Source organism: Cydia fagiglandana, chromosome 19, assembly GCF_963556715.1.
Source record: "Cydia fagiglandana chromosome 19, ilCydFagi1.1, whole genome shotgun sequence".
Lineage (NCBI taxonomy): Eukaryota > Metazoa > Arthropoda > Insecta > Lepidoptera > Tortricidae > Cydia > Cydia fagiglandana.
This window is the reverse complement of record NC_085950.1, coordinates 3,460,355-3,484,293: the sequence shown is the minus strand read 5'-3', so window position 1 is coordinate 3,484,293 and position 23,939 is coordinate 3,460,355. Positions and strand designations below refer to the sequence as shown.

General features: G+C 39.4%; 1 protein-coding gene across 1 annotated transcript in view; it reads right to left on the bottom strand.

Annotated features, from left to right (window-relative positions):
* LOC134673884 (protein lev-9-like) overlaps positions 1-23,939 on the bottom strand; it is a 175,548-nt gene that overhangs the window by 104,296 nt on the left and 47,313 nt on the right. The gene's annotated exons all lie outside the window — the stretch shown is intronic.

Genomic DNA, 23,939 nt, shown 5'->3' with positions numbered 1-23,939 from the left:
TACAATTCATAATTTAAATGTTTACCAGTGGCCAGTAGTGTAAAACATTCAGTGTGGCCTATGTAGTAGGAGAGAGGAGGAGTTTGTTAAGAACTATAGACAATAGAAGAGGAAGGATGCTTGGGCACCTGATACGACACGACGAATTTATCAAAAATATCATAGAAGGGAAAGTTGAAGCAAACAGGAAGAGGGGAAGACCAAGGAGAGCGTACATGGATCAAATAAAGGAAAAGATCAACGTCGTGTCGTATCGGGCTGTCAAAGAGAAGGCGGAGGACCGCCAAACATGGAAATTGCTCCACCGACAAGAGTCATACTCTTAAATATATGATGATGATCGTAAATACCTACCTATGTATTAACAAAAAAAAGTCACTTGTAATTAGTTACTGCCTTTAAAAAGTATAAGTGCCTCAATGTTATTAGACTTTTTGATTCTTTAGGTCAATAAAGCAAGTGAAAAATTATTAGACCAAGAAAAGTCTGCAGCAATTTTCACAGCCCACGCAGTGCAAGTGTTATTTATAGTCATAATTTCATAGAAGTTTCTTCAAATTGACCTTATTAATAAGAGATTAAAAATATTGAAAATTATCTTAAAATATTTTAATCTAATATTTCATCTCATACGTTCAATAAGGCCCGGGACTAGACCTTTTTACCTGCACTGACAGTGGGCCTTCTTAGCAACAAGTACAAATTCAGAATAATTGGGAATAATAGGGAGCAACTGCTATGCTGGGCCTTGTTACCCGCCGGGCCTCATATGCCTGCACCTCACCTACCATATTTATTTGTTTTACAAGGGGAAAAGTTGTTGATTAACCGCTCGTGCTAATATTGATACCCAAACAAGCGAAACATTTTATTTATTAAATAGGAAGCAGACGAGCAGACGGATCACCTGGTGGTTAGCGATTACCGCCGCCCATGGACACCCGCAACACCAGAAGGGTTGCAAGCGCGTTGCCGACCTTTAAGATGGGGGTCTTTGAAGGTTTGAAGGTCGTATCGGACAGTTCATTCCACAGTTTGGCTGTGCGAGGCAGGAAGCACATTCACAAATTCAAACATTCTAAAATTGAACCACGAGCGTAGCGAGTGGTTCGTAAAGTTGAACCTTGAGCGTAGTGAATGAAAAAAGGTTAAATAAAATTTTCACCACATCAGCTCGTAAAGGCCCTCTTGATTGTTCGAAACGGATAAGAAAAGTGGCATTTAATTTGATGCAAATTTTGAGTTGTTACCGTAGGTAAATTGGATCAGTTGGTTGGTAATATTGACTTTAAAATGATAAATATTGAATAACGTTAGTTTGAAATTGATTTTATGATAAAGTAAATATTATCGGAGATGATCGCTCTTAAAAAATATATGTCGCTAGTCATTTATAACCTAAAAGCGCCAAATTACGCAAAATTATATTGAAATGACACCTGTGTATTGAATTTGAAGAATACTTTAACAATGGTGGTTATCTGTATGACAATGCACCTAAAATAATTTTCAAATGTATCTATTATTTCTATACTTATATAACACGATAACAAATTCTACGTAAACGAAACCGCGGGCAATCCCTAGTACATATAGAAATAAATAAGTGTAGGTAAGTTTCCATTAGTGTACCCACTATTAACAATATAACTATTTACCATTGATAATAATTTTATAAACGCTTTGCGTATTTTTAAGGGCACCGCGCTAATCGCTAGCCCGCCACCGTCGATCGCTGCCTCCTGCCACGGCGAACACAGCGGCGCGCGAAATCACCGCGCGTTTGAAATGTAACTCAATATAAGCGCGGAATGCATATTTACGTATCAGTATTTAGTGTCGCCGTGATTTTATATTTCTAATCTTTTGTGTGAGAAGTAAGATCTTTATTATGACCGTGTAATATTAACTCTACAAACTTTAATTCAATATTGGCTATACTGCTTAACGAGAAATCAATATCTAGACAAGCACATTGTCTACATTTCTAACTTTTTACATGTATACTAAGTTGATAGATAATATCGTAATTTTGCAATATCAGCTACTCTAATTCTGTATTTACATAATAATTCCTGTTTTTACGTTCACCAGTAAGCAGCTGTTCCAGATTTCTAAAAACCGAATATTGTGAATAAATTAAAGTGTTATTGAATATGTTAAAGTTTTTTGTAACTTTAATTTTATATTCACATAGTTATTTAGCAAAAATTGAAAATTTAAATATGGCCGAACGCTCCACCTAAAATTTTCTAACTTTTTACATGAATGTTATTTAACATGCTTACAATAACATATCAAAAAAGAAAAAACTTTAATGTTATCAAAACCCATTTTTGTTCCACCGCTGGTCTACATGGAGATTTGTCTACAACGTTACCATGGAGATCCGTCCACAACGTGACACTTTTTCGTGCATGCTCGTTGTTCATCGACTTATAAGACGTTATTGCGTCAAAAATAATACTTAATTATAATTTTTTGTCACATAGGTATAGTATAAATAAATAAAATAAAAATCATTTATTTCAGAAAACAGGTTCCATAATATGGTTAATACCTAATTCTAACTAAGAGCTACGTTAGACTATTTTTACAAGGAAATCTATTCTACTAACAAGGTGCAGATTCAGGGTCAGATACACTGTAATTATAGTACCAAAGTTAACTAATAACAGTTGCGCATCTATAAAAAATATATCTAATACCTTCAAACGAGCAATTCATGTTTACTTAGCTATATATTTCGAGGATCTCGGAAACGGCTCTAACGGATTCAATGAAATTTGCTATATAGGGGTTTTCGGGATCGAAAAATCGATCTAGCTCGGTCTTCTCTGGTAAAACGCGAATTTTTGAGTTTTTATATTTTTTTCCGAGCAAAGCTCCGTCTCTCAGATATTAATATTGATTGGAAACCGCTTCCCGCTACCTCTTGTGCCTTACGACCTCAAAAGCCAGTTAATAAATGATCCAGTTTAAGCCAAGTTCTGCTCGCTTTCAGAGTCAGGTAGCGGGTCAATAACTAACTAATAACCAAACTGTTATTTACAATAGGTACTATCTACTATTATCTGAAAGCTAAATAACAGGCCAACAGCCATATTCGAACAAGTGTCAAAAATTGACGTTTCTTTAAACAAAAACGTCACTTTTGACACTTGTTTGACACTGACATCTCCAATCCACATCGTTTCAATATCTAGTATTTGACGTATCTCATTGTTCGAATACGGCTGTATGTTTTGTCAGGCGTGGCTTACTCCGCGATTGCGTCGATTTGCTACGGGTAGCTAAAAGTACATCCGTTCGACCCCAATTTTGGGGTTTGCCATAAGCCGCGCGTGGCGCTGTCGCCACCTAGCGGCCATATCTGTGCTGATCGTGACAGACGCGTTTTGTTAGAGAGTGAGTCTTCTGTACCTAGTACTATTATTTATTCTATGATCATAGTACAGTCACCTGCAATAATATGTTACACAACGAAGGCCGCAAAAATATCTGACACGGTCTTATTTGTAGAGCCATAAGAGCATGTCACATATTTTTGCGGCGTTCGAAGAGTAACATATTATTGCAGGTGACTGTACTACCTACTTTACCGCCCGGTGCGGTAATTGTACTATTGGCCATATGTAGGTACCTACTGCGTTGTACAATATAAGTACCTACACGTGCAAAAAGTAGGTAATTCGCAACTCGTGTCGATTTATAACACTCCCTTCGGTCTTGTTTCAATTTATGGCCACTCGTTGCGAATTTCCTACTTTTCGCATTTGTATCGTAATGTGCTATTTCCTACTTTTCCTTTTCGCAACTGTGTCATAATACCTATTCTATTACAAGTGTCAATTGATATACCCACTATCGTCTTCAGGACGTCATTACGCATCAGTCAATACTGAGGGCCTACCGCGAACTTCGTCCGACGTGTTGCCTCCCTATCACTCTTGTAAATTCGTACGTAAGTGTGACAGGGAGGCAACACGTCGAACGTGTTTCGCGGTAGGCCCTCTGATCAATGATCTAATGATGTATAGCCATTGTAATCGTCAGTTCACAGACGATAGCGTAACGTGTTCCGTTCCGGTAAAAGTGGTGAACGTAATCGTAAGGCTGTGGCCGAGCGGCAGCGGGGAGTGGAGCGGAAGCGAGGGCGTACTTTTGAACTTTAGTAGCAGGTAGAGTTAAACCACGAGAAATGTGCAGCTATTTTGATAGCCCACGCATTGCCAGTGTCATTTATACGTCATAATTTCATAGTTTGAAATAACACTTGCACTGCGTGGGCTTTCAAAATCACTGCACACTTTTCTTGGTCTAACTCTAATAACAAATTTCAAAGTATCAAAAAACATTTGCTGATGTCACCGTCGTCTATCATATCCTACTAATGATATGTTTTCATTAGCTATATAGTAGTGGTCCAGGCCTTATAATAATAATTGACCAAATGCTTAACTCACGTATAAAATTATTGGTGTCTAGAGCTCTACCCACAATATTTACAGAGTATTAAAAAAATTCAAGTTTTTATGTTAAACGATTTAGGTTGTGCTTTGTATTTCAGTACTTACGTAAAAGGACAGTTATAAATACAAAGAATAATAATAATAAATAACGCAAACTGCAATGAAGTAGACTTTAAACTTAGGTGTCAGGTACATCATAATCAATAGAGGTGTCATCCATTAGACATTAGCTATTGGGCTTTTTACCTTACATAGGGAATGTTTTACCAAGCTAAACGTTATGTGTATGTTGCTAACCATAGTTTGCTAAGTCTTGTAAATATGTGATTACTAACAATTTTATGGATAGGTATGTATGTCTGAATTAAATAAATAAATTGAAATTGAATTTACACTTCCGCTACCATCCGAACCTTTGGCCCCAGCCTTAGATAGCGTGCGGGCTCACGACATCCAAACAAAATGCTCGTGATTAATTGTTTGTACTGCGGTTAACCCTCTAGCGGCTAGTTCATTCCGAACTAGAGTATGCCACTTATGCTAGTAACGCTAGTACACACATGTATCTACAAGTTTAGGTTTTTTGGCAAAAAATCATTTTTGGTACAAGCTTTTATCGCAGACATGACTTTACTTTGTCCCTAATTTTCAATAAATAGGAATCAACCGATTTCTGAATTTCATTTATTCATCATCTCTCTACGCGACAGAGAACGCTAAACTGTGGGATGAACTGTCCACCGTAAATCTTAAATTTCGGCAACGCACTTGTGTTACAGTACAGGCTGTCTATGGGCGACGGTAATTGCTTACCAACATTGATATTTACCAGTTGCTTCTCGGTAAACATCGTGAGGAAACTGGACTAATCCCAATAAAGCCCAGTTTCCCCTCTATGTTGAAGGTCAGGTGGCAGTCGCTTTCGTAAAAATTTGGATTGTTCAATTCTTGGGATTAGTCGCCAAGCGGTCCCGAGGCTCCCATGAGCCGTGGCAAAATGCCGGGATAATGCGAGGAAGAAGGAAGTGATTGCTTACCAGCAGGCGATTTGTCTGCTCATACAAATCGCCTGTTGTACAGTAAAGGAATTTAAATTCCGACCCATTTCGTACTTTGTCACAGTGACAACCGTATGAGGTCTCTAGCGGCTTTCATATTGATTGTCACTGTGACAAAGTACGAAATGGGTCGGAAATTAAATTCTTTGACGTACAGTAGGCGTTTGCATATAAAAACCGGGCAAGTGCGAGTCGGTCGCGCACGAAGGGTTCCGTACCATAATGCAAAAAAGGCAGAAAAAAAACGGTCTCCCATCCAAGTACTGACCACGCCCGACGTTGCTTTGGTCAAAAATCACGTTTGTTGTATGGGAGCCCCACTGAAATCTTTATTTTATTCTGTTTTTAGTATTTGTTGTTATAGCGGCAACATAAATACATCATCTGTGAAAATTTCAACTATCTATCACGGTTCGTGAGATACAGCCTGGTGACTGACGGACGGACGGATAGGGTCCCGTTTTACCCTTTGGGTACGGAACCCTAAAAAACAATCATTCGTTCCACCTCATTCTAAACTGCTACAATTAGACGGTAAGTAAATACGCGTACATTTCCGTATCATACTTCCCCGCTCTAATTACCGATATATGAAACAATGCGTATGAAGTCATACACGACACGCACGTAATGTGACAACTCATATCCGTGATGGTATACTAGTTTTTACTACGACTTTGATCTTATTTAACAGTTTACGTAGTCATTCTCCTTCTTCTTCTTCTTCCTCGCGCTATCCCGGCATTCTGCGACGGCTCATGGGAGCCTGGGGTCCGCTTGACAACTAATCCCATGATTTGACGTAGGCACTAGTTTTACGAAAGCGACTGCCATCTGACCTTCCAACCCAGAGGGTAAACTAGGCCTTATTGGGATTAGTCCGGTTTCCTCACGATGTTTTCCTTCACCGAAAAGCGACTGGCAAATATCAAATGATATTTCGTACATAAGTTCCGAAAAACTCATTGGTACGAGCCGGGGTTTGAACCCGCGACCTCCAGATTGCAAGTTGCACGCTCTTACCGCTAGGCCACCAGCGCTTCGTACCACCAGTTTACGTAGTCATTATACACAGCATTAATGAGATAAGGTAGAAGTACTAGTGCTCGACGCTGTACTATACTTCGTTTTTTTTAGCATTAGAAATAAGGTAAACAATCTTGATGTGTCTTTTCATTGAAAAACACATTTTAAAAATAAGTTACGGCAAATATGTAACAATTATGAATCTAATACGATCATTTATATTCTTCTGCTTTCATAAGTAATAGTTATTGATTTTTAAAAAGCGTTTTTCAATTAAAAGACATGCCAAGATCGCTTACCTTCTTTCAAGTTCTTTCTAATGCTAATAAAAACGAACTATAGTATTCGACATGGACACTTTATATCAAAGTAATATAGGTTAAATTTTAACGGCGAAGATTTTTCTGTATTCAAATGTAATCCATGTCACTTTGACATAAAGTGCCCATGTCGAATACTAGTGCAGCGTCGAGCACTACGAGCCCCGATGCATATGTTTTCGTCTAGTGAGACCATTTTTTGAGGTTCTCGCGTTTGTTCAAAAATAAAGTTTTAGTTTAAAAATTACTAATATTTAATACTTATACTAATGTAATTTAATTTTATATGGTAATACTCTGCAATAACTAAATCCAAATACAAGAAATACCGTTAGTACTGAAAGAAAAAAAAAATACGTTTTTTTATTTTTTTATTGACGGGTAGGATTACAACATATGTGAAAAGGGCTATTACTAGAGAAAGCAACAGGGCTCTGCCAATGTACTGACAATTTTGTTTCGAGCCCATGCATGCAGCAGTGCTGTAGGAGAGGACAATATGATTTGGACAACGTTTTTGAAAAGTACGTTTTTTCAACAATAACAGTCTCATGCAATTTTATTATACGATCAAAATAAACTACATTAAACATTACTATTATGGTTCCCATTACTAGATCATTTTATGTTGATGTGTAAAATTTATTAAAATAAACAAAATTGTTGCGTAGAACTAGACGAAATAATTTGCATCAGGGCTCGTAGTATAATACTTCTAACTTAAGTAACCATCACTTCTTTCTCATCTAATACAATCTGTATATTCAAGAACCATTTACTCAAACATGTTAATAGTCATACTAAAAGCAACTTTTATTATTGAGCCAACCTCGAAATCGCGAAAAATAATTGACTCCCCCATAGAAAATCCCGTAAGTTTGTCTATCTGACCTGACTGGAGTTTTCCTCTCGTTTACTCGAAGGTTAACTGGAAGAGATCCCTTACTTCCATTGCTGTATTTTATTTTTGTAAACCTGTGTTGTGTACAATAAAGTGATTACTGGTACTACTAAAATTTTCACATCAGACCAGCCAGTTAATATGTATGAAACAGCCAAATTTTTTTTTTCGGGATTTCGGGGTAAATCCCAGTAAAAGTTGCTCTGTATGACCTAAATATTAACAGGTAAATGGTTTTCATTAATATAGCAGGGATGTTGTGAATATTTGCATCCGCATCCGCATCCGCGGAACATCCGCATTATTTACAACATCCGCATCTGCATCTGCATCCGCATAAAATCGATGCGGAACATCCGCATGATGCGGATGTCGACCAAGTCGGTAACAGGAACGTATTAGCGGCGGCGCCGCCGGCGTAAGTGCTAGGTAATTTCGTCATTATACCTATAACGAAATCGTACGATTTATCGTCTTTATCCCAAAGAGTCGGCCAAGTTACTGTTTATTAAATAAAACGCACCTATATTCTTGCTCAAATACTAAACGTTGTACCAAATCTTGTCATCTGCATCCGCATCCGCATCCGCGGATGTGAGGCTTTAAATATCCGCATCCGCATCCGCGGATGTCAAAAATCTGCGTTTGCAACATCCCTGTAATATAGGATATGTATGTTTCCGATATGTTACTGATATGTCAGTGTCAAAACACATTTCTTCAACATAAACATCACTTTTAGCCTTTTGGCACATATCAGTATCATACCGGAAAGAAATCGAACAACTAGAACTCGAATTGGCCTGTCAGAATGAATGTTCTGTTTCACAATTGTGCTGCTCCAGACAGATAGACAGACTGACATTTCTATCAGTATATAGTGTAACATTACACATTGCAAGCCAGTAATCATCCGGGTTCAACGCGCGAGTGATGCGTGTGAATGTGTGTGTTAGTGGGTTATAGGAAACTGATACTATTAGAAAACCGTCTCAACCATGGCTATTTTTAGGGTTCCGTACCCAAAGGGTAAAACGGGAGCCTATTACTAAGACTTCGCTGTCCGTCCGTCCGTCTGTCACCAGGCTGTATCTCACGAACCGTGTTAACTAGACAGTTGAAATTTTCACAGATGATGTATTTCTGTTGCCGCTATAACAACAAATACTAAAAACAAAATAAAATAAAGATTTAAATGGGGCTTCGATACAACAATCGTGATTTTTGCCCAAAGTTAAGCAACGTCGGGAGTGGTCAGTACTTGGATGGGTGACCGTTTTTTTTTTGTTTTTTTTTGCATTATGGTACGGAACCCTTCGTGCGCGAGTCCGACTCGCACTTGCCCGGTTTTTTTACGTTACGTATATATTTGACGTACCCCTCCCCCGCAAAACTGTTTTATACAGAAAATTACAAATAAGGCGTCTCCATGTTTATATCGTCCAAGTTCAATACCTTTGACACAGTTATGTTGTAAGTTATTTGAGATTTTCCAATAACTGTCAATGCTTGGCGAAACTTGACACACAGAGAGCCATTAGTTTCCCTCCTGTTTAATACTAACTCGACTGTACTTTCCTGCTAAACAATTAGCGTCAGAGAGACAGAAACTGGGGCAAATTTAACTTGCCAGGTTTCATTAACTACCTTTATACTACTACTACTATCATTAACTAACTAACAATGGAAATTAAATATCCCTTTGTTTGACGATAAAGTTTTAAGTCAAAATGTACCTATTTCTTTGTTGGTTTAATAATAAGTAGGTACCCTAAAACTCGAAGCCATTTATTCAAGAAGTCAAGGAAATTAACCTTAAATAAATAAAGGACTCGCCCACCGATGGTTCCGTACAAAGGGTAAAAACACTACCCTATTATAGTTCGTAGTTTCCTAATAGAGCTCGACGGCTAACCCTATTGTCTATTGTTAAGTAAAACCGCACGTGCTACTTGCCTGCAAAAAAGGGTCTTCATTATTCTGTTTGGCACCTGAGCGCGGGCTAGTCCAACACTCAAAAAACCAGTGTAAGTGCGCTCTCCGATAACGCGCCTTTGTTGCGCATCTCGATGACACATTTTAGACCGGTTCTGTAGCGTTCGACTCGCCGGCACTTATAGTATAGTTCGTAGATTCGTAACTGAGCCCGGCGGCTAATCCTATTGTCTATTCCTATTGACAATAGGATTAGCCGTCGGGCTCTATTAGGAAACTACGAACTTAGGCACTGGTCCCACCGCGAGCTAGTAAGCTATGAGCTATCGGCTATAAACACGAACAAAAGATAAGCACTCCCGTGTAAATAAAAGAGACACGGCGATATTTATAGTTACTCGCCCAGCGGTGAGCTATAAATATCGCCGTCTCTTTTATTTACACGGGAGTGCTTATCTTTTGTTCGTGTTTATAGCCGATAGCTCATAGCTTACTAGCTCGCGGTGGGACCAGTGCCTTATACTAACACTTCACTGTCCGTCTGTCTGTCTGTCACCAGGCTGTATCTCATGAACTGTGATAGTTAGGTCTGTTGAAATTTTCACAGATGGTGTATTTCTATTGCCGCTATAACAACATATACTAAAAAGTACGGAACCCTCGATAGGCGAGTCCGACTCGCACGTTTCCCGTTTTTGGTAAAAAGTAAAATAAACTAACTTATCTATAAAATAGAACTACGTTAATTTAGAAGTTTAATTTTTTAACACCTTCAAGAGGCTGTAGACCTGTGTATGTGGTTTTAATAATCAACTCGATACCTCCACGCGTTCCCGAGATAAGGAGTCTTGACAGACAGACGGACAGCCAAGAAAGTGATCCTATAAGGGTTCCGTTATTTTTTTTGAAATACGGAACCCTAAAAAACGCACATAAATCCCACTCCGACCTTTCTTCGTCAATAAGATAATAAATAACGCTATACAGGCCCACGTAAGCCAGATACTCGTGGGTACCTCTCTTTCCTGTCACTGTTGGGTAAAAAATGTCCACTTCTATTAGACGCATGACCTACTACGCAATTTACGGGGCCCGATTCGGATTTTGAAATAGACATCTATTAAATATCTTTTAGACATCACCAAGATACGATAACGATATGTTTAAGATCTAACCTATCAAATTTGACATTTGCGCGATTCTGGAGATACTCTTGAACGATTTCCTCAGAATATTACTTAGAGATCCAATTCACATCTAATAGATATCTTACGCTATCTAACGTAACAGTGACATTGGTTGCCCGAATTGCACTGCAAAAGAGAACTAGTTGATACCTAAACTATAACGTATCTGATCTAGAATGGATCTAGTATACGTGTCGTCTCTTGTGAATATCTTGAAGTTCGAATACGGCAGCCCGGCTCGTACCAATGAGTTTTTTGGAACTTATGTACGCGTTGTCCCGGCACTTTGCCACGGCTCATGGGAGCCCAGGGTCCGCTTGACAACCAATCCCAGGAATTAGCGTGGGCACTAGTGTTTACGAAAGCGACTGGCATCTGACCTTCCAACCCAGAGGGTAAACTAGGCCTTATTGGGATTAGTCCGGTTTCCTCACGTTGTTTTCCTTCACCGACTGGTAAATATCAAATGATATTTCTTACATAAGTTCCGAAAAACTCATTGGTACGAACGGGGGTTTAAAACTTTGAACCCGTGACCTCCGGTTTGCAAGTCGCACACTCTTACTGCTAGGTTACCAGCGCTCAGCGAGATGTCAACCGTTTATCAAGTGAAAATCACCCATAAGCCCATCATAATTAGTTAGTCCCTTTTCGGATTCTTTCTACAGTTTTACCCAAATACACCTCACCTATAATTTCAAAACCCGGGTCTCAGCGAAACATTATTCACAAACAAAAATCAACCATATATTGCAGAACATACGGTCTCTTTTACAGCCCATTAGCAAGTAATGTATCTCAAACGAACGATGCCAATATTAATATCAACCTTATTATACAAGCTTAAGGTTGATTTTCCATGTGAAGGTATTAGTAATACATCATTTGGAGCACGTAATTCTTTGCCTATAATTCGCGGAGCGCGCAGATAAGCGAAGAGATCATTTTTCATATAATATCGAATTATTTAATATCTATAAGTAATTTTTGGCTGAAATATTGGCTTCGGGAGTTATTGGGGTCGGAGGATATCATTTATCATTTGCTGGTTGATATTAAATTTGTGATAGTTTTATAGGTGTTTTTTGATCCCTCAGTCATAATTTGCGAAGTGAATATTTAGGTCATACTGAGCAACTTTTACAATGGGACCAACACCGAAATCTCTAATAAATAATTGGCTATCTCATACATTTTGTCTGATCATGTTTTCTATTAGAAAGCTAAAAAATATCCGTGATTTCGGGTCACGGGATTTCGGTGTTGGTCCCATAGTGAATGCTGCTTAGTATGACATATATATAAATACAGTCGACGTCAAAGATATGTTTACATTTTTCGCCTTATTACAAAGGAGTAAGGTGTAAAAGTGTAAACATATCTTTGACGTCGACTGTACCTGCAAGATATAGCTAAAGGTTGTTTAAAACCGAGTGGTAAATTCGTTTTTAAGGTTCCGTAGCCAAAGGGTAAAAACGGCACCCTATTACTAAGACTCCACTGTCCGTCTGTCCGTCTGTCGGTCACCAGGCTGTGAACCCAGAACCGTGATAGACGATAGATAGAAATTTTCACAGATTATAATATATTTGGTTGGTTATTAATGTTATAACCCGAAAATTTAAAAGTTGTTTGTTTACTTTTATTTTAATACCTAAAGATAGTTACTTAGTTGTCAAGCGGACCCCAGGCTCCTATGTGAGCCGTGGCAAAATGCCGGGATAACGCGAGGAAGAAGACCTAAAGATACAGAGTATAGGCAGGGGTGACCCTGCCTAGGACGGTAGTGATACCAACTAGGTCAGACCGTTCGTCATATTCATTAATTTAATCCTTCCATTGTGTTCCGATTACCAAGTTGAAACCAGTGTCCGAAACGGGGTATTATGGCCACCGCTATTGTCAAGTAAATATCAGATAAAGTATAAAACAAGCGGAGTGGCAATTAGTTAGAAAGTTGAGACAACCTGCGGTCAGAGAGCTATGGAGTCGCTGTTCGTTTAAAATTATTTGGCATGGACTAGTCAAAAGACTTCTGATGGAATCTGGCGGCCTAGCCAACGTGACAATCGCTTGCGCTTCGCCATCGAATCGCTTTGTGTCTATCACTCTTCCATATTAATGTGACAGTGACAGTTGCGTTTCGTTCGCTACGGAGCGGCGATTAGCATGTTGTCTACGGGGTCTAGGCTTAAATAACAAGTTGAATTAAGAAACACACAAATTACTGTTAAACCAAGCATGGTAATAGTTTTACTGATTAGTCCCGACATCAGAAATCAAAATATTCGTTATAGTCAGACCGTAAAAAGTCTGCAGCGATTTTCCCATACCATTTTTTGGGCGACTGCCCACGCAGTGCAAGTGTCATTTTAAACGTCATACTTCTATGAAATTATGGCGTATACATAACACTTACACTGCGTGGGTTATCAAATCTGATGCAGACTTTGTTTGGTGCGACTATATACGGTACAACTTACAGCAATAAAAATTACTTTTTAACACCCGGTGAATCGCGATTGGAATTTGTGTTTGTCATGTTATTCTGTTCAGTTCAGACAATAGTCGCACACTTTTTAGAAGAAATAATATTGTATGACATTCTTCTAATAGGTATAGTTTAGTAAATTTAGCTACCGGAAAAAAGGTGACTTAAAATTCCATAAAAATGATTATTAGAGTTGTTTTTCCCCTTGACAACTAACCGTTACTGTGGAGAAATTGGGGGGAGGCCTTTGCCCACCAATAATAATGGAACGATTACACAAAAAAGTCGATTCACCCGTCCAACCCTCTCTATTCCATCCTCAGTTCCTCAACCGCGATATTAAAATAATTTGCGGACAGACAATAGTTAGGAGAGTCCATAAAATCGTACAATTTACTCTCGGGAAGGGGTAGAATTAATTAAGCAATAATTTAGACGTTTCGTGTAATTCACTAACTTAATTAGTGAAGGCATTGTGCTAGTTATTCGTTATACGGGCCAGACTACAATGAATGTCATTACTTTAAAGAAAATATATGATAGTGTAGTAAATGTAATGAAGGAATGACGGCAAGTAATGAAGTTAATTTATATATCTTGCTTCAGGGTAACGATGTACAATTGAAAATAAATGAAAATTAGACATATATGTGTTCGTAATTTTTTTTACTGAACCACTTTAACCTTTTAGGGTTTTGGTTAGAGTCTGGCCTCGAAAATTTTGTCTAGTTTCTGTGTGTATTGATTAAAATGTGTAAAAATTCAATAGGTATAAAAACTACTATTTTCTGTAAGCTCTCTTTTAAATAATATGACCAATTATTAAATAAAATTTATAAAAATTAATTCATATATTTCAAGTATCTGTGACTCATAAGTATACCTACATAATTTAAATAATAGGTATAATAACATTAAACAAACACAAACATTAAACACAACATAACCGCCGTACGAATGATCCTACGCGAAGTGGGAATCACCCTGAGACTATCGACGATCTGTCTACGCAGAATCTTTGACTTCTTCGGTCACATAGCCAGAAGACACTACACTGGAGAAAATGCTGGTGACAGGAAAAAAAAAGGGATATCGAAGAGGAAGAAGTTCTATGCGATGGACTGATCAAATCAGTGACAACTCCGGCAAGAAAGTTCACGAGGCCGTTCACACTGCCGAAGACCGAAACACGTAGAAAGCAATCGTTCGAAAAGTAACTTATAGAGGTCACGACCCTCAGTTATGAGGAATACGATTCAAGGAGGAGGAAACACAACATTAATACCTATTCAAAACATTACCTACAGTAACCTGGTAAGCACATTGACAACCATCATCTATTTCTCAATGTGTTTCCACAGTGCTGCCGGGCGTATAAAGCATTTATTACTTAAAAAACTCTTTTTACCAGTTGGTTAAGAGAAAATTAAAAAAGGTCTTGGAATCGAAATATAAATTTTATTCACGAAAACGTTTAAATACTGAACCTAAATACAGTTACGGTAATTCATTAGAGTCATCGAGAAACTTGGTAACAAAATAGAAAAGTTACTTTCCTCAAACTTACTTCCCCCGGGATATCGCTGTAAGAGAAAATTCGATACGTTTTGTTCATACAAAAACTTTGCATTTGAGTTCCCCTTTTCAAATTTGTATTTTATGGACAAAACTGTACATTTTTTCACATTTATTATCGTTGTGGTAAGCTGAAAAGCTGATAGTTGTTTGGCCGAATACCGGATATTCGGCCTGACCATCGGCCGCATATCCGGTATCCGGCTCCGAATATTCGACCAACGGAACTATACATACCTACATTTCGGTTTTTCAGGTGCGCATTTTGCAGGTTTGACCTGTTTCCTAGTAAAAGTTAGCGCGGACACATTTCTAGGTTCGAAATGAGTGCGCGTGCAAATCAGTGGAACGATTAAATCGTTTTAAAATAATAAACAAGTACAATTATTTATGACCGTGTCTGTTTCTTAAATCCATGTTTACTCCGAAATCAAGCAATGTTACTTATCCGGTATCCAGCCGGATAGCAGGTCACTATCCGGTATCCGACCGGATAGTAAAATAATGGCCGGATAAGCCGGATACCGGATAGTAACCGGATATCCGGTGCAGCTCTACTCAGAAATCTAGAATATGTGGATCAGTTTGTTTACCTAGGCTCTCTCCTTAACAACGAGGGTGGGAGCGAAAAGGAGATCATCAGAAGAATCCAAATGTCCAAGTGGTGACTAAACTTACTAGGGTATGGAAAGACCGCAACATATCCCGTAACACCAAAGTTAGACTGGTGCGTGCGTTAATTTTCTCAATCTTCTTGGCGCTGAATCCTGGACAATAAGGCAGAAAGTAAGAGCGAAATTTGAGATGTGGTGTTGGAGACGCATGCTGAAAATGCCCTGGACTGCACGCCGGACTAACGCGTCCATACTCAATAGCTTGGAATAACCACAAGGCTGTCCACTATCAGAGAATCCTTATGTATTTCGGACACGTCGCTCGTAGAGACCCGGATAGCTTAGAAAAGCTGATGGTAGTTGGTAAGGTCGAAGGGGAATGAGGACGCGGTCGATCGTCAACCCGATGGTCAGACGATAAAAACCATCACCGGCTTTCCAACACCTGAAGCTATTAAAACCGTCGAGGACAGGAACACTTGGAAAAGCATGGTACATCGCACAGAAAACTCTTCAAACTAGACACGACCTTCAGCAATGAAGACGCCGCCTAAAAAGAAGAAGAGTATAAGAGTATTCTGTTGCCGCTATAACAACAAATACTAAAAAGTATGGAACCCTCGGTGGGCGAGTCCAACTCGCACTTGTCTGGTTTTTTATTTACTTATGTTATTGTTTTAGAAGTAAATCTGCTTTACACAAATGCGGGTATATAAACACATTGGAATCATCTAGCATTTTCCTTTTACATAAAACGTATTGTTAGAGCACGCGATTACTTCTTAGAGCGGAACGTGAAAAACCGCCGGATGCTAATCTAGATGGGAACTGTACTGTACAGTCGACAAGATACTTATGTATTTACGTTTTAAATTCTTTATCTTTTACAAGCTTAAATTATTTATTTTGCAATATGTGTATGTTTATACGGGGTAAATCTTGCGGTTTGCGATGAAATTTACTTACATATGATATGATAGTCGGTTGCCCGATAGGGGGGGGGGGGCTGGTGGCATAGGCTGCCGAAGCACTGAGCGCCTAGCCAAGACGCCTATCATTTGCGCCGTAGCGAACGAAACAGTAATCTCTCTCTATCACTCTTCCATATTAGTGCGACGAAAGACATTAGCGTTTCGATCACTACGGCGCAAACCATTGGCGCCTTGGCTAGGCCCCCTGGTATTAAGTTTTCCCTCCGAAAACCAAGCTAATACGGCCAATTCTAGGGACTCCAATGTGAAATAAAGACATGTTAATGCAGAGAACTGTACCAGCTTTATTATGTATGTCGTGGGAAGGAACGGGCGTTTGTCTCCGCTTTAGAATGCAGTTTGGAGCGTGGCGCAATTTTAACGCAGACAGACATACATACACTCTTCATGCTGGGTAAGGTCATAGGACAATAGGGGACTTGTAGCGTGCTTATACTTTCCAAAACAATAGTTATGTGTTTTAGAAGGGGACAAAGTAGTTTAACCCCTCGTGATATTGATACCAGAGCACGTGAAAGATTCCAAAATTCTTGATCGTTGCGACGAATTCAAGGCACGAGTGTTAGACAAACTTTGCTTCCGAGTGAAACAAAAAATTTTTCATCAATGCGAGAAAAATATTAATCGTAAGGCATTAGGAAGTCAAATCCAAATAGATACTATTAAATAATTGTCATTTGAAATCATTAAGTATTTAATAGTCAATTCTACCAGCCGACCTGAGGTAACTCAACATTTACATCACATCAACATTTATTACTCTTGTGTAAGAATGCTACTTTATCATCAGTTTTTGAAAGATAAAGACAGCCTTTACGAGCTGGTGTGGTGAAGAGATTTTTTTGAGTAAATTTAGTAAGACTCACAATTTTTATAATCTATAGAGGCTAGCTACATTATAAAGTCTAGGATAGATTTATGAAAATTCTTAGGTCAAAGTAATTCCAATAGTTGATTGTCCTATTGTCTGGAATTAATATTGAAGAAGGCAACTATTGGTACAGGCGTCGAGTCTTAGTATACATATTAACGTTATTCGGCCTCAAAGATTCTCATACCCTAAATGCATATACCGTCTCCGTACCGTCGGGGAAAAATGCCTATAGTCTTACCCTACATAAGTATTAGCCTACTTAAACCCTATAAAGCGTCTATTCAAATTGAGCAAGTCAGGACGAGTGTCCGTGTCCGTAAAGAAAGACTTTACAACTGGGGCCCAGATTTTGCCCTGGGCGATCCAGACGAGATGTTGACGGCGCGATACGCCAATACGCTACATGACACGTTTTTATTAATAGTATTCGAATCAGGATTGTTTTGAAGATATGAAGTAAGTACGGAAAAAAGAATATCGCGATTTTGACTGTGAAATATTACGTCATGGGTACCTGTAATTGTATTACAATCTATTTTATAATAAAATTTAAGGAAACATCTTTTTCCTTTAAAAAGTTAAAAATAAATCTTCAATTTTTAAACTTTTAGGTTACTTCGCACTGAAGCCTTTAATATTTACCAGTCGCTTTTCGATGAAGGAAAACGTCGTGAGGACACCGGACTAATCCCAATAAGGCCTAGTTTACCCCCTGGATTGGAAGGTCAGATGGCAGTCGCTTTCGTAAAAATTCGTGCATAAGCCAATTCATGGGATTAGTTGCCAAGCGGACCCCAGGCTCCCATGAGCCGTGGCAAAATGCCGGGACAACGCGAGGAAGATGGTGTTGATGATGACCGATGCCGAGCCAGCCGCGTGGCTCACTCCGCAATCCGTCCTGATCATAAAAGACGCGTTTTATTAGAGAGTGAGTCTTGTTTATTTTTGTTTATTATTTATTTTGTTTATTGTCATTTATTGCATTAATGTACATTGATGCATAGAAATACATGATGTTAAATACATGTGAGTCTTCTGTACCTGGTAGGTGCTATTGTTTATTCTGGAGCCGTGCCGTGGTCCCGTGGAGCCGTGCTAAACGGCGCGCCCATCGGGGCAGCGATTTGCCGCGGACCCTAATAAACCCTACGATAGGGGTTTACTGCCGCCATCCGGTTTTTACCGGCTCCTGCGCTAATAAGCTACACGATTTTCAACATTTTATGTATAAGTGTCCCGGAAAATTCTCTATTTTCATCAAGATTTTCGAATTGTAAAAATTTTGTTGTAAAAACACGTTTTCTTAAATAGATTTTAGCTTTTATCTGTATAGGTTTTGGACTATAGCTGGATGGCTTTACGGTACCCATTTAATATCTTGTCTGTACAGTCAAGTATAAAAATATGGGCGCACTCATCATACTCAAAAATGAGTCCCATAGCTCTTATGTCAGTGAATTAAGAACTATGGGACATATTTTTGAGTAAGTTGTCTACGCCCATATTTTTACACTTGACTCTACAACCATATAATAAGCCACCATAGCAATGCACGAACGAGAACTTTTCAAAGTTGCGAAACTTTCCACATGAGAATTTTCTCGGTAACTTCTGAGAATGTTCTCGAAAACGAGAATTTATTTATTTATCGTTATACCTTGAATATTCACGATAGTTTAGGTGTAGTATCCTTACCCCCAGAAAATTCCAACTTTTGGTATACCGCTTCCGGTCAGAAAAATGTATGACGGCCCGGCCAAACGGTCAGACCCAGGTGGGGGGTGCTCGACCAAATGTCATAGAGGGACCCTGGCAGTTTTTGACGCGGCCATGTTTTTTTCAATATGGCCGACTATTTTTTAATTTTTTCAAGTTTGTCCTAGCGCGCTGAAATTTTGGTCACGGAATCTCGGGGTCCCCTAGATACCTATGAAATTTTTTTTGAAAAAATGCTACAATGCGGGAAAACTGGCCACTTTTATTTTGTATGGCAACTTTTAAACTGTGCGTGATAGGTGGGGGGTGCTCGACCAAATGTCATAGAGGGCCCCGAGACAAAACAAACTGCAGTAAAAAAAAGGCCGTTTCTTTTTTATTTTTTCAAGTTGGCCCGAGCGCGCTGAGATTTGGCATGGCGCCCCGGCCTCTAGATTCCTCTTATGACAAAAAATTTTTTTTGGAAAATTCCAAGATGGCGGAACAATAAATTTCCATGTTGCAGAATGTTCTGAGAACATTCTCGAGAACGTTTCCGCTTTTTGGGAATGTTCTGCAATTTGTACATTGCTAAGCCACCATACCATAGTGAAAATAGTCGGTACGTTTTCTATGTAAGCCCGTGTCAAATATAACCCGCTATACAAACCGCTGAGAACGCGGCTAGCATAAGTTATGTATGTATGTATGTATGTATGTATGTCACTTTATTGCACATAAACAGTTATATTATGTTTGTTTGGAATTTGTCAGCGCGAACCACTTTTTTGGCGCAAACAAAATTCCATGTTGCTGTGTTTAAATAACTTATGTACAAAATAAAACGTAAGTAGCTGTTCATTTTATTATGGAAATTGACAATAATTCCGACGCGTTCAGTACCAGTCGTGCAGCTACGGTCAGAAATTTAATGGAATGTTACCATAAGACGATACATGCCGAATTTCATAGTTCTAGGTCAACGGGAGGTACCCTGTAAATTTTGATTCCCTTGAGAGTGTCGAAATATAGGTTTTTTTGCGACATAGACTACTTACTTACTTGCTACTTACTTATTTGGTTGGCGCGATGACCCAAAATGAGTCTTGGCCTCCAACACAAGAGCACGCCACTTTGATCGGTCAGGAGCGGTATCCCGCCAGCTTTCGCCGACTCCGAGCTCACGGAGATCTGCCTCCACTCTATCTGCCCAACGGTATTTAGGACGACCAACAGGACGGCGTCCATTTGGTTGGTGACATAAACGGCCGTATCTTTTTTACAAGATTTTATTTACTTTCACCTGACCGTTGTCTGTCGGTCTGTAATCAAATCTTGCAAGTTAAATTTTATCCACTTCCCGGTTTCCGATTGAGCTGAAATTTTGCATGCATGTATAAATCGGATGACAATGCAATATTTTGGTACCATCGAGCTGATTTGACGATGGAGACAGGAGGTGGCCATAGGAACTCTGTGATGAAACAAACGCAACCTAATTGTGTTTGAGGTTTTTAGAATTGTCTCGGTGAGTATAATTAGTTGTCTGTCTTAAGAAAAGTACAGTCGGCAATAAAAGCTTGTACCAAAAATGAAATTTTTGCCAAAAACTTATTTTACGTTAATTTACAATTTATTTGACGACCTGTCTGGCCTAGCGGGTAGTGACACTACCTGCGAAGCCGATGGTCCTGGGTTCTAAACCCGGTAAGGGCATTTATTTGTGTAATGGGCTCAGATATCTGTTCCTGAGTATGTATTTAAGTATATTTATATCAATTATTATATATACTTATTATCGTTGTCTGAGTACCCACAATACAAACCTTCTTGAGATGTGGGACTTAGTCAATTTGTGTAAGAACGTCCCTATAATATTTATTATTTAGAAGTTTGATTTTTCACAACTTCAAGTGACCGTAACTTGACAAGTATATGGTATAAATTTCAAGTCGATAGCTCCACGCGTTCCACCACACCAGACAGACAGACGGACGGACAATAAAGTGATTCTATAACGACAACAAAATAAAAATCAGCCATATTCGAAGATGCAATACTTTAAGCATTTAAAAATGTAAATTAAGTTACGTTAAGTTTTATTTATTTCGTCACTAACTCCGATTATTGGTTTGTCGCTGTCGCTTATCTATCGCATTAAGGTAAAACCTGTAATGATAGATTTAAGTTTTAATTACTAAATAAAAAAATATAAAAAAGCCATCAAACTAGGCCGACCAATGAAAACGCTGAAAAGTCGACGGGGAAAAATGGAAATTGTTCACGATGTAACGGCGCGTGGACACTGGCTTGCTCCACTTGTCACCCAAATATACAGTAGCGGCAAATAATACATCATATTTTTATTATATCGTTTTATTGTGGAAACTATATATTTATTTATAAGGTAGATAAAAACATAAGAATAAACTAACTTATCTATAAAATAAAACTAAAAACTAATACTAAATATAATAAAATTAATTTAAAATTAAGATATGTCTAACGCAGCGTCTTACGTAGGCGACGAACGCGCGAACGCGGCGCGGCGCGGCGCGGCGCGGCGCGGCGCGGCTAAATCAATCCTTTGATGCACATAGAAGTGTCCTACGTAAGCGATCTCGTTGCGAACGCGGCGCGGCGCGATTTGCACGCGAATGTCGGGAGGCGCGGCGCGGCGCGGCGCGGCGCGGCGCGGCGGCGGCGCGGCGAGAGGCGGCACGAAAAAAACAAACCGTTGTTGCATATGGAAGTGTCCTAGGTGAGCGATTTTGACGCGATGGCGGCGCGGCGCGGCGGCGGCGCGGCGCGGCGCGGATCTGGCGCGATCAATCTATTTGATTTTTAGACGCGAATATGACGCGGCTAGAGGCGTGGCGTATATAGAATTACCGGCTTTGATTTGATTAGTCGACTCCCGTTTGATTTCTTTATAGGTTTTCCTGTAATCAATAGGCACAAAACTAAAAAATATTCAAATTCGCGGAAATTGGTATAAAAGACGTAACTCCAGTAGCGTCTATGGCACTTACGATCCTATCCCGTCGTAAAGCCAATTTTTGCCAAAACGGAATTAATACCTAATAATAAGCAAATTAATTAAATAACCACCCGGGTAATTGTGTACTTAGTTTTTGAAGGCGGTGCCAAATCAAAATGCCAGTAAACCAAAATTTCAGACAACGAAGAACGCTGCACGTACTTGCATAAAAAGACATAGTTTACTCATAATTTAAATACGAATTTTCTAATACACCGTGTCTGCGTGCGGCCAAGGCGGTCGGACTCGGGAGTGTCTCCCTAGTCGGACAAGGCCGCCGCGCCGCGCCGCTTCGCTGTGGGAGTAGGACAAACCTATACGTATCAACGTTTTGTTTCTTCCTCACCGCGCCGCGCCTCGCCGCGTGTTCGCCGCGCGTTCGCCGCACCGCGCCGCGCCGCGCCGCTTCGCGAAGTGTGAGTAGGACACACCTATACGTATCAACGTTTTGTTTCTTCCTCGCCGCGCCGCGTCGCGCCGCCGCCGCGCCGCGCCGCCGCCGCGCGTTCGTCGCCTACGTAAGACGCTGCGTAAGAAATTGGGCCCCTTTGGCATGGTGCCGAGGACGCTGGCAGTATTTCCCCGATGTATTGCTAAGCTAATACGTTGAGCGAGAAAGCTGCCACCTCCTCGGTCACCAGTGAAGTCGATAAGCCTTTTTGTAAGCTCTATATTTTTATATTTTTTCAGGTAAGTATAGGTACATTTACATTAAGAATAACTCACGTTAGACCGGGCCGGAGCTTCCGGCGCTTACTTCTCTACGAGTAAGACATGACAGGCGATCACGTGATGCTTATCATAGAGAACGATGCTCCGGCCCGGACACGGCCCGGTCTAACGTGAGTCATCCTTTAGAGTTCCGTACCCAAAGGGTAATAAAGTTGCCCTATTACTAAGACCACTGTTCGTCTATCTGTCTGTCACAAGGCTGTAACGCATGAACCGTGATAGACAGTTAAAATTTTCACAGATGATATATTTCTGTTGCCACTATAACAACAAAAACGAAATATTTACGTGCGGCTCCCATACAACAAACATGATTATTTTGTCAGTTTTTGCGTAATGGATGGTAATGGTACGGAACCCTTCGTGCGCGAGTCCGACTCGCACTTGCCCAGTTTTTAAAATATCTTTTAATGTATATACATACTCATCAATGTATGTGTAAGTTCCTTAGAACATTCAGTCGTTAAATACTATTACTCATTCTGCGACACGGTATCACAATTAACTCCATTCAATATACCGGGTGGTAGTTATATGAGCAAAAAATTTAACAGTAGGCTGTACTCCTCATACTGACCAACATTTGTTAAGCGACTTTTAAAAATAACTTGTGGTTTGATTTTTTAATACACTTTAAAGTTTATTCTAAGACGCAATGTATTGCGAATTTTGTTATGTTTAAGGCGTAACAAGTAACGTCAATCACAATAATAATGGCGTGGCGATGGCGTCCATTGAAGTTAATATTTATTTTGTATGAAAAATAGGGAATCTAAATACTTCATAATTTTTAAAAGTTGTTGAACAAAAGTGTCACCGTTTGAGGAGTACAATCTATGTTTTAATTATTTGCTCGTATTACAGGCCACACCCGGTATAATTACTCGGTAACATTTAATACACCGAAACTTGTATCTCCACTCCACAAATTACCAACATTTGTATCGAAATGCTCCCGACGTTAGAATTAATAGCGGCAAGCACCGCCTGATCTAATTCCATTTGAAACACATAAATTAGGTCCAAC